Source organism: Protopterus annectens, chromosome 11.part0, assembly GCF_019279795.1.
Source record: "Protopterus annectens isolate FY-2018-M chromosome 11.part0, PAN1.0, whole genome shotgun sequence".
NCBI classification, from domain to species: domain Eukaryota; kingdom Metazoa; phylum Chordata; order Ceratodontiformes; family Protopteridae; genus Protopterus; species Protopterus annectens.
The window spans coordinates 1008439236-1008451920 of record NC_056745.1 but is presented as its reverse complement, the minus strand read 5'-3'; positions in this window follow the sequence as shown (position 1 = coordinate 1008451920).

The following is a 12685-nucleotide window of genomic DNA, read 5'->3' as shown; positions in this document are numbered from 1 at the left end:
CATCTCTGCATCAGTTTGCCATGTCTGGATACTGACAGTCTTACAGGTTCAATATTCTGACAATCAATCAACTTGTATCAACAAACAGTAGGGATCTTGGTTTTCAGCTTTTGATTATATATGTTACTATAAAAATGCTATATACATATGTGCTTCAATTGTTCTGAGGTCAAGTAAAAGGAGTCCAAAATGTTATTTCTATTTGTCAGAAACTTTTTGAGAGACTTTACCAAATTTGTTGATCTGTCCCCTTCACCCTATTTGCTAATACAGTTCATCACCAGCATGAACAGCAGTGGGTCAGAGCTGAACCCCGAATCATGCCAACTCCCACTGGGAAACCCACTGTGAGAACATGCACTGTCTTAATTGTGTCACTGTTTCCTTGTACATGACATGCACTAATTCTACCAGTGTTTCTGGAACCTGAAACCACTGTAGGACTGCCCAAATCAGCTTTCTTGGGACATTGTCATATACTTTTCTCCACATCTAGGAATCCAAAGTTGGGCTCATTCTTCATCTGTAGCTTCTCATCAACTATCTGTCTCACTGCAAATGTTGGGTCAGTTGTGCTGAATTCTGATTTGAATCTGGACTACTCATCTCCCATCTTATTTTCTGCTGTTTTGCACATTTATTTATCAATCACCCTCTCCAGGATTTTCATGCAGTGTGACAGGAATTTGATCATAAGATCATAGGAAGTTACTAGGCTAATGGACCTAGGGCTGTTATAAGTCTAGCCAAATTCTACCGTTATTTCCATGATCAGTACTTATTGCCCCTGTCCAAGAGGGAGACAGGCAGAACCTCTGGGGTGAATTTATGATTACCCATTCAATTGTCCAGATTGCATTTGAAGATGGCCAGTGAGGTGTTCTGTCTGACATGAAGTGGGAGTCTGTTCTAAAGGTGTGGTAACCTCTGGGAGTCAAATCTGTCCCTCCAGCAGGTTCTATTAATGTCACATATCAGGTTAAGGTCTTTAGAGAGAGTAACCCATGTACCATTTGACTTGCAGATATGCAGCATTTCCAATAAAGCACGGTCAGAGATTTCCTTATATGCAAAACAGAGGTCACCTCTGAGTAGTGTGTATGAAACAGGATACACTGACAGTGATTTCAAATGATCTACAAAGGACAGATGCTGAAGATCTTGAATTTTCCCTGTGAGGAACCTTTGTGGTCTCTCTAATTGCTGCAGGTGCTCAGAAAGGTACATACCAAAAGGGGTGTTGTACTCAACTATTGGCCTAATGAGGGAAGAGTACAGGGAGGTTGTAACTTCTTTTTTTCTGGAGGCAATGCCTTTACTTATGAGATGAGCAATATAGAATGCCTTTCTTACCACTGTGGAGACATGGTGATCAAAGGTAAGGTTGCTGTCAACCTGTGTGCCCAGGTCTCTCACCACTGAGTGCACAATTAGGGTGTTGCTATTGATGTTGTAATTAGCAGGAACATCACTCTTACCAGAAGAGATGATAATACATTTTCTGCACTGAGATTAAGGCCATGACTTTGGCACGAATCATTTGTTTATGTAAGACCCTCTTGTAGGATTTTGACATAATTTGTAGATTTTATGACCTCTCCCAGTTTGCAGTCGTCAGCAAACTTTGTCAGCAACAGACATTTAGATTTTGCTTGTACTTTGGAGAAATAGATTCCAGACAGTAGAGTTCCCAGGACTGATCCCTGTGGAACACCACTGCTTACAGGTCTGCTGTTGGAGGTGGAGTTCCCTGTTTTGACTACATGTGTTCTATCAGTGACCCAGTTAGTGACCCATCTAATGATATAAGGGTTGATACCTAGCTAGGTGAGTTTGTCAATGATGCCTGAGTGGGGGGATAGAGTCAAAAGCCTTGGCTAAGTCTAGGTAGGCTATTTGCACAGTCAGATTTCTCCTAGTCCAGGGCCTTGTTGACTGTCTAGAAGAAGTCCACCAGGTTTAACAGGCATGCTCTCCCTTTGACAAATTCAAACTGGGTAGGGTCAAGTGTTTTCAGATTACCTAAATCTTTGTTGATAAGGTCCGTGATGATTCACTCCACAGCCATGCAGATAAGGCTAGTCAGGCTAATAAGTCTATAGTTCCTGGGGTTAGTGGAAACACCACATTGTGCAAGGGAATAACGGTGGTCATTTTCCATTCAGCTGGAATGAAGTTGTTGTTTAGACTTTGATTGAAAAGAGTACCCAATGGTGTTGCTAATTCTAAGATGCAGCCTAGGATGTTATCAGGTTCCATAGATGCTGTGTTTTCGGCCTTAGTGAGGGTGTTTATGATCTGCTTTTTAGAAATGCAAGCTAGGGGATGGATGGTAGGGATGCTATGGGGTACATGTGGTTGGGACAGAGAAGTGAAGTTTTCACAGAACCTGTGGGCCAACATGTTAGCTATGTCCACAGGATCAGTATATGTAGTATGATTAACTACCAGTTTGGCACAAATCTGGGCCTTTCCTTTTAGGTTACAGATGTAACTAAAGAATGCCTCATAGTTGCCCTTAATTGAGGAAGCTAACTTGGATTCATAGTTTGCTTTGGAGGACTACACAAGGAGACTTATTTGCTTGTTTTAGCTGAGGAAGGAGTGTTTCCAGTTTAGGGCTTGCTCCTTCTTACACTTAGACAGCAATTTCTTCCTCTCGTTGTAAAGGCAGTTAATGGCAGTTGTCCACCAGGCAGGTTTGCTCTTCCTTTAGGAGCTTGTTTTGGTTCTATCAGGTACGGCCATGTCAATGCAGTTATACAGGTGTTTATATAAAGCATTGGTGCAGAATTCTGCATAGTTGTCAATTCCATCTGAGGGGGGAGGTGCAGTGAAGCTATTTATATCATCCTGTAAGAAGTTATAATCTGCTTTGGAGATGTTTTTTTAGTTTAGTTGATGCTGGGGGTGGTCAGGTATGATAGTTACTTCAAATGAGACTGATTTTTGGTCAGATCTCACCAGGGAAGACCTCACAGTGGAGGTGCTACAGTCATCCCCCATATTGCCAAGCACCAAGTCCAGGAAGTTGACACCACTTGTGGGGGTGACAACCAGCTGGTCAAGGGCATTGGAGATAATGAAGTCGAGAAACCTTTGGTAAAGTGAGTTTGAGCATATGTAGTCAATGGATGGGAAGTTAAAGTCACCCAAAACATGGTGTTCAGATGTATCTTGATTAACTCGGGTAGATCCAAAAAGGCAGAGTGGGTGTCCTGATTCATGGAGGGGTCCTGTAGCTGGCAATGACTTGAATAGGTGTCCTACCAACAGTTAATTGCACCTGAAGTATCTCCTGGGAATAGTACTGTTTAACTAATCTGGAGGTGTATTTATCTTTAATGAATATTGATACACCACCTCTTTTAGTTTTCATGCATTCAGTTTGTGGTCTGAACATGTGGAAGGAGGTTTAACCCAGTATGGCTGGGGTGCTCTCCACAGCCTTGAACCAGGTCTCTGTGACTGCACAAATGTCTGCATCTTCCAAGCAGTGCAGTTTTGTGTTAAGACTCCTAGCATGTAGCAGCATAACCTTGAGGTTGCTTTTAAATGGAGTTTTTACATTGGGAATGGTGTCCTTGAGATAATGCCTAAAAAAGGCACTATGGGTGTGACAAGAGTCTTAGCCAGTAGCTGAAATCCCAGGGGTGAAAGATGAAGACCATTTTTGGCAAACCATTGAGGTGTGTTGATCAAGTCATCCCAAGCTGACAGATACTGGATCCCCTTAGAATGCCACCAGAAACTAAGGCGATTATTGAAGTCAATCATTTTCTGTTTGTAGTGAGGTATCATCCTAGTTAAAGGTAAAATGGTGCTTAAGGCTAGTGACATACCTGCCTGAGACACATAATCCATGAGCTCAGTCATGTCTCTCTCCATATAGACAAGAGAGGTACATCTCAAGTTGTTCACTCCAACATAGACTATAATGGAGTCATAATAGTACCTGTTGTTTTGAGACTTGAGTGCATGTGTGATTTGGCAGATCCTGGCACCTTACCGACAGCTGACTGTGACCTTTTCCTTATCCAGCCTGGTAAGAGAGACATCTGTGTGTCTCATGATGGAATCACCTATGACTAATATGTTTGGTTTTGTGTTTTGCCTTAAGGGCTTGACAGGTGAGACACTGGTGCATAAGCTATTATGTGTTTTGCACTCTGTAGATGAAGTATTATGTGGAACATGCTTGTGTTTGTATTTAAGAAGTCTAGCCTTTAAAAACCATGGTAAGGATAAGAGAGAATGAAAGACATATGGGACAAAAGTAATATGACTTATTTAAAGAGGTTAACAAGGGTTAAAATGTTACTGAGTAAGGGGAATCTCATAGAAGAAGAAGAGCAGCAACCGCAAAGTGCTAAATGGAAAACAAGGGGTATTTGAATAATAAATATGAATTTAGAAAGGTTACTGTTAAGCAATTATTTTTGATAACAACTCCATTGTACAAAACCACCTAGAATAACAGAAAGCAGGTAAGGAGAGAAATGCAGAAGAAAAGATGGTAGTGGATTTTGTGAAAGGGATGGACATGGCTGTGGTGAACACATAGTTTAAGAACAGGGAGGAGCATAGGGTGACATACAAGAGTGGAGGAAGATGCACACAGGTAGATTTTATCCTATGCAGGAGGGCCAGTCTGAAGAAGATTGGAGACTGCAAAATGGTGACAGGGGAAAGCATAGCTAGGCAGCATAGGACGGTAGTCTGCAGGATGACATTAGTGCTCAAGAAGAGGAGGAGAAGAGTGAAGGCAGTGCCAAGAATCAAATGGTGGAAGCTGAAAAAGGATAACTGCAAGGTGGAGTTCAGGCAAGAGTTATGATAGGCACTGGGTGGCAGTGAAGAGCTACAAGATAGCTGGGCAGCCACAGCAGAGGTGGTAAGGGTGACAGCTAGAAAGGTGCTTGGTGTGACAGCTGGACAGAGGAAGGAGGACAAGGAGGCCTGGAGGTGGAATGAGGAAGTAAAGGTGAGTATACAGAGGAAGTGGTTGGTGAAAAAGAAGTGGAATTGTCAGAGAGATGAAGAAAGTAGACAGGAGTACAATGAGATGAGGCGTATGGTGAAGAGAGAGGTGATGAAGGTTAAGGATAAGGCGTCTGGTGAATTGTATGAAAGGCTGGACACTAAGGAGAGAGAAAAGGACCTGTACCAACTGGCCAGACAGAGGGACCAAGCTGGAAAGTTGTACAGCTGTTTAGGGTAATAAAGGATAACAAGGGAAACATACTCCTAATCAAGGAGAGTGTGTTGAGCAGATGGAAAGAATACTCTGAGGGGCTGATGAAAGAAGAAAATGAGAGAGAGAGAGAGAGAGAGAGAGAGAGAGAGAGAGAAGGTTGGATGATGTGGGAATAGTAAATCAGGAAGTGCAACAGATTAGTATGGAGGAAGTAAGGACAACTAAGAAGAGGATGAAGAATGGAAAGCCTGTCCAGATGACATACCTGTAAATGCATGGAGGAGTTTAGGAGAGATGGTAGTGGGGGTTTTAACCAGATTATTTAACAGAATCTTGGAAAGTGAGAGGATGTCTGAGAGGTGGACAAGAAGTGTACTGGTACTGATTTTTAAGAATAAGAGTGATGCTTAACTACAGAGGGATAAAACTGATCAGCCACAGCATGAAGTTATGGAAAATAGTAGTGGAAGATAGATTAAGAAGGGAGGTGATGATTAGTGAGCAACACTATGGTTTCTTGCCAGGAAAGAGCACTACAGATTCAATGTTTGCTCTGATGGTGTTGCTGGAGAAGTATACAGAAGGTCAGAAGGAGTTGCATTGTGTCTTTGGGGACTTATAGAAAGCATATGACAGGGTGTCTAGAGAGGAGTTGTGGTATTGTATGAGGAAGTCGGGAGTGGCAGAGAAGTATGTAAGAGTGGTACAGGATATGTATGAAGGCAGTGTGATAGTGGTGAGGTCTGTGGTAGGAGTGTTGGATGCATTCAAGTTGGAGGTGGGATTACATCAAGTATCAGCTCTGAGACCTTTCTTATTTGCAATGGTAAAGTAGAGGTTGACAGACGAGATCAGACAGGACTCCCTGTGAACTATGATGTTTGCAGATGACATTGTGATTTATAGTGAGAGTAGGGAACAAGTAGAGGAGACCTTAGAGAGGTAGAGATATGCTCTAGAGAGGAGAGGAATGAATGTCAGCAGGACTGACAGAATACATGTGTGTGTAAATGATAGGGAGGACAGAGGAATGGTGAGGATGCAGAGAGTACAGTTGGCGAAGGTGGATGAGTTTAAATACTTGGGATCAACAGTTCAGAGTAATGGTTGAGTGTGGAAGAGAAGTGAAGAAGACAGTACAGGCAGAGTGCAGTGGTAGAGAAGAGTGTGAGGAGTGATTTGTGACAGATGTGTCCCAGCAAGAGTGAAAGAAAAGGTCTATAAGATGGTAGTGAGACCAGGTATGTTTTATAGGTTGGACATGTTGGCACTGACAAAAAGACAGGAGTCAGCTGGGGGGGGCAGAGTTAAATATGTTAATATTTGCATTGGGTGTGATGAGGATGGAAGGATTAGAAATGAATATATTAAAGGGTCAGCTCAAGTTGGACAGTTTGGAGATAAAGCCAGAGAGGTGAGATTGCTTTGGTTTTTGACATGTGCTGAGAAGGGATGCTTGGTATATTGGAGGAAGGATGCTTAGGATGCAGCTGCCAAGTAAGAGGAAAAGAGGAAGTCTTAAAATAAAATTTATGGATGTGGTGAGAGAGGACATGCAGGTGGCTGGTGTGAAAAAGCAAGATGCAGAGGACAGGAAGAAATGGAAACAGATAATCCGCTGTGGCAACCTCTGACGGGGAGCAGCCAAAAGGAAAAGAAGAAGAATAACAGAAAGTATAATGGCTTGTTACAAACTTATGGATTCTATAAGAAGAAAAATAACCAGATATCCTATAGAGGTATTATAGAGGATTTAGAAACTTTATAAAAATGTGTATAAACCAGAAAGAATGTGGAAAAGAAGAAAAAGCACAAATGGAAATATTTATGGAAGTCGTAGTTATGCTACGGTTAAAGGCACATGAGGCTCAACAATTAATAGCTACAATAGGAAGAGATGAGATAAAAATGATGATGTATACTCAATTAACATGAAAGTCTCCAGGATCTGATTGTATTCCTGTGGAAGTTTGGAAGCTTGGAGTGAAGAAAGTGAAAAGTATCTCGAAGGTTTTGTTTTACAATATTTAAAACAGTGTCAGGAACTTCTCTGCATGGAAGATTGTCAGTACATATATATCTAGTTAATCACTGTATATTAATCAGATCAGATAATGGTAGCTGAAGTACCAAACTTAAACTCGTCCTAAGTAAAAAAATAATAAAACGTATATAAGTTGAAATATTATTGTTTGAGACTTCAGGGATACCATGATTACTTCTTTTACAATATTAAAATGGATGAGGAAGTACAAGCATTTGCAAAGAAAGTTGTGGTTTCTGTGTTACCCAAACATGGCAATGATCCTTCAGCCCCAGCTTCATATCAATCAATTTCTATTTTAAACCATGATTATCAACTGTTTATATATATATATATATATATATATATATATATATATATATATATACTAGATAAGAGAATGGCAAATGTATTGTCAAAATTGATAGATATGGACCAATGTAGTTTTCTGGAGAGGAGTCAAAAGTTTGACAACTTTAATAGAACAATGATGATCTAGAGAGAAGCAGAGTATAAGAAAACATCAATATTGTTGGTGGGTCTTAATGCAAAGAAAGTATTCAGTAGAGTCAACTGGGACAAGGCAGGGATATTCACTTCCCCCTTGTTGTTTGTTTTATCTACATTAGCAAATAAAACAAGGGGCTTACAAAATCAAAGATAAAATTATTATGGTAATCAGGAAAAGTTAACTTTATTCACAGATGATATTACTTTTCACTTGATAAATCCAGAAAAAACATATATTTTGGTTTTGTGAAACATTTTGAGACTATCTTGAGTCTTTTCAGGATATAAAATAAATGAGGATAAATCGGTTTATGGGGGAATGATATGATTAAATATGTTGCTGTATATATCTAAAAGGATTCTATTATGGCAGCTAAGAATACATGGGAAGAGATTGCACTAAAGATAAAAAAATGACAAGCTGAAAGTTCTTGATTATGGACATGGATATTAAGAGGCAAGCAGTGAAAATGTTTCTCATCAATTTTGTTTTATATTCAGATCAGGCATATTTTTATCATGGGGAGGGGGATTTTGTGAACTATAATTAATAAAGAGTTGAAGAACTTTATTTGGGAAGGAAGGAGTTAAGAGTTTTATGAAATAAGTTGATTTTCCTTCTAGAATAAGGTGGTTTAAGATTACCTGATTTGGAAGGACATTTTAGAACTATTTAATTAAGGCTAATATTCATAACAGAAGCAACAAGTTATTAGTCAAAGTAGAAAATACTAATGATGACAGAAGGAAGTTTAGAAGTAAAGAGAGATTAAGACTTTGGATGCAGCTTCTTAAGGAGAATAAGAACAACAGTACAGAATGTTACAAACGCATGCATCTGGAGCATTAGTCCCCGATCCTCCACTGAAAACTGGCTTCATTCCAAGTTGGACTTTCCTGGTAAACAAATGTTAAATAAATAAATAAATCAATAAAATAAATTATATTCTTATATTCATAAAGTAGCAAAAGGTATTCTAAGAACTAAGCCAGAATGGGGTTGGGGAAAGCAGATTTTACCAATAGGAATGACTGTGAGTAGCGATGTAGAAAGTAGGTCAGTGGTGGCTGAAATTTTCGGAAGAAAATTAGCAAAGTAGTCAAAGTTTTAGGAGACAATAACTAGAGAGGGAAAGGTAATAGATCAGGATGAAGTCAAGTAGAAGTTTGGATTGCAGTTTCAGGACTGACTTACCTAACAGGAATTGATAACACAATATAGACAAAAAGAAAGGAAAAGGTATTGCTAAATGAATGAGCAGCCCTGTATAGTTTTAATTTGAGTCTAGACCACAATTCACTGTGAAAAAGGGATAATTAGTAGACATATATAACACTGAATGATGACTATAATGATCAATCAGAGGTAGTAAGAAATGATTGATAAGAGAGAACAGAAAGTCAATACACATGATCAATGGGAGGACATCTGTATGGTTCCTAAGTATGCAACAAAGTCCAGAAAATTTAGAATTTTTTTCTTTGATGCATTTGTGTAGATATTTTTATACACCAAGCAGGCTTCAGATAATTTTTCACCAGGTATCATACAAATGCTGGAGGAGTGATGGGAATGTCAGCGGTAACTGAAAATATGTTTTTCGGAGTGTTATGAACTGGGAGATTTTAAAAATTTCCCAAAGATTGAGCTTTATCAGAATTCCTGGAGAAGCAAATGATTAAAATTAAGGAAATGATTATTCCAAGTTGGGATATAGGATCTGAATAGTCAAAGCATAGTAAGGTCTTGCCTAGTTATGAAAAAAAAAACGTTGACAACCATGGAAGGGAAGCCCAACTCATCAAGAATGTTTTAGCATTTTCATTCTCTTTTTAATGATTAGAACTTCTTCTGAAATAACTTGACAAACACTCACTACATTTTATATCATTTCCATGCAATCCATGTTTAAACTATTAGCCAAGCACTATTCACAATATACAATAAAAATATTCAATTCAACTTCTAGTTAAGAACATTTTTTTGTGTTGGAACACATTGTTTAAAATTAATATAATATAAGTCTTTACAACTTTACTCAGATTATTAGGTGCACAACCAGACCTTCCAAAGACTTCCTTTCTGGTAGCACCCTAGACTGGGCTCTAGTTTCCCATCCCCACTACATCTCTTATAGTGGAATCCTTCCAGAGCCACTAGATGACCACCTTCTCACTTTTGCTCACCGACTTCTCTCCTCCCTACACCTATCTTACATCTACATCTCCACCCAACACCTAAAAAACTTTGACCCCAAAGCTTTCTCAGAAGCACTAAAAAGAATAAACTGGAACCCACTAAAACCCTATCCCTTGAAAAGTCTGTTACTTACTTTAATACAACCTTGTTAAACATTCTTGACTCCTTTGCCCCTGGAAAACAAAATGCATAAAAACTAACTCCGTCCCTTGGTTAACTAAGAATACCTTAGCCACCATGTAGACTCCATGGCAATGCCTGGAAACACTACCATAAAATGAAACTACCACTACCCTTAATGAATACAAAACTCTTCGTAACAAAGTAAAGAAACTAATTACCTCAAACTGCAAAGCTTATTTTTTTATACTCCAAATCAATCATAACAACCCTAAAAAATTCTAGAATGTAATTTCCTCTTTCCTTAACCCAGGTAAAAAAGAAAACCCCTGTCCTGACCCAAATACCTCAGACCTCAATTTAGCTACTCAATTCAAATATTTCTTTATTGACTCCATAGGCAAACTAACAACATCCTTCACTAATAATCCTGCTTCCCCACATCCACCCCCACATATCCCCCACCCCTCCAATACCTCCAGCTCCCAACCTGCTCCCCTCTCTATGAACCCCATCCCTATCTCTACAATAAAAAAACTTCTTCTAAACCTGAAACCATGTTCTAATGCCCCTGATAAGATATCCTCCTACTTCCTAAAGATAGCAGATGAAGCCATTGCCTTTCCTATCTGTATCCTAATAAATCGATCAATTTCAGAATGCCGTGTTCCCTAGCTTTGGAAAAAGGCCTTCATTATACCATGCCATAAAGGGGTCAGCAACAATGATATCCCCAAACTTCTATCCCATCCCCATCTTATCCCCTATTTCCAATCTCCTCGAAAAATGTATCCACATACAACTTCTACCCTATCTTATAAATAATGATCTCCTCACCCCCACCCAGCATGGATTCTGGCCCAGCCATAGCACCACTATCGCTCTCCTCTCCTTCCTAGAAACTGTAAACATGGCATGTGACTCCGGTCTTACTGTATCCACCCTCCTCTTAGACCTCTCCAAGGCCTTTGATGCCATCTCTCACAACCTTCTCCTCACTAAACTCTCTAAACTAAATCTATCCCACTCCACTATCAACTGGTTCACCAGTTATCTTTCAAATAGGCAACAAGCAGTTAAGTGGAAAAAAGCTACTTCCCCATTCTTAAATACTCCCACAGGTGTGCCCCAGGGCTCAATTCTAGGGTCTCTTCTATTCAATATCTTCATTAACAACTTCTATCATGCCATCCATAATGCTAACCTCATGCAATATGCCGACGACCTGACAGTAGTCTTCTCTGCCACCTCCACTTTCTCATTAATAAAATTAACTCAAGATGCCTTCTCTTCTACTGAAAAATGGATGCTACATAACCATCTAGCATTAAATGCAAACAAGACTAATCTAATGATATTTCTCCCTTCCAAAACCACCACCCTAGACAAAAACTCATTCTCTATCACCAGTACAAACAACACACCTCTTGAAATAGTCATTACTGATAAACTATTAGGAATTCTCATTGATGATCAGCTAAACTTCAATAGCCATCTACAACTAAATATAAAAAAAACTCATAAGAAACTTGGCATGCTCTTCCACCACAACCGTTTCATCTCTTCCTCCACCAGAGTCGTTCTTGCTAACATCTACCTCATCCCTTCCCTCCTGTATGGTGCCTCTATCCTTACAAATCTGAACTCCTCCCTCAAGTCAAAGCTCTCCTCCTGTTACTATAAAATTTCAAAATTTGCAACAGGTCACAGATCCACTACCCATCACTGGATTTCCCTGCGACTACTGAACTGTCATGAGTTACCGAATTACTGTATCTATATGCAACTTATCCAAGCACACAAACTTATTTTCAATTCCTCTCTTTGTCCCGCCCTTGCCTCTTCCTTCCAAATGCATCTTCCTAACAGATGTCTACGATCCAACTTCCAAAATCTAATAGAACTACATAAACCCACCCGCCACCCAGGCAAACATCTTCTATCCTTCTGTCTAGCACAACACTGAAATTCTCTCCCACCCCTTATCCGTATCACTAACAGACTCTCTGCCTTCAAAGCTTTACTTCACTCACACCTAACCTCACAATGGGAATGTTCTTGCTCCCATCCTACATAACTTCCTTAACTATAGCTCCTTCTTTAGCCAATACATCTGCTAATAGTCTCCTTTAGACTAAAAATTCCTATTAATAACTCTCAGAATTACAACATTTTGCTAATATCTTAATTTGTTTGTAAAGGATTTTTTTCCCCATATACTGTACTAACTTGCTCCCTCAAATGACAACTTACTGCAACTGTTATTATCTTGCAATTTATTCTAACTTTCATATTATAATTTGTTTGTAATGTTTTTTAAATTACTGCAACTCTTATCATCTTCCATTTCCCTAACTTTCGTATTATAATTTTATAAGTCTGTAATTTTGCAATTTATACATTTTATATCTTTCTGGAGCTTTTCTCCCCAGGACTCCTTTGAAAACAGGCTCCTTGTGGCCCACTGGACTATCCTGGCAAACAAACTGTAAATAAATAAATAAATAAATAAAAAGCTTTTGCAAGTAATTTAAATACTCCATTAGAATATAAGGAAGTTAAGTGGCTGATTATTTTATTGGCAGAAAAGTTTGCTGGTATAAATGACGCTATAAAAATCAAATGTTTATTAAAT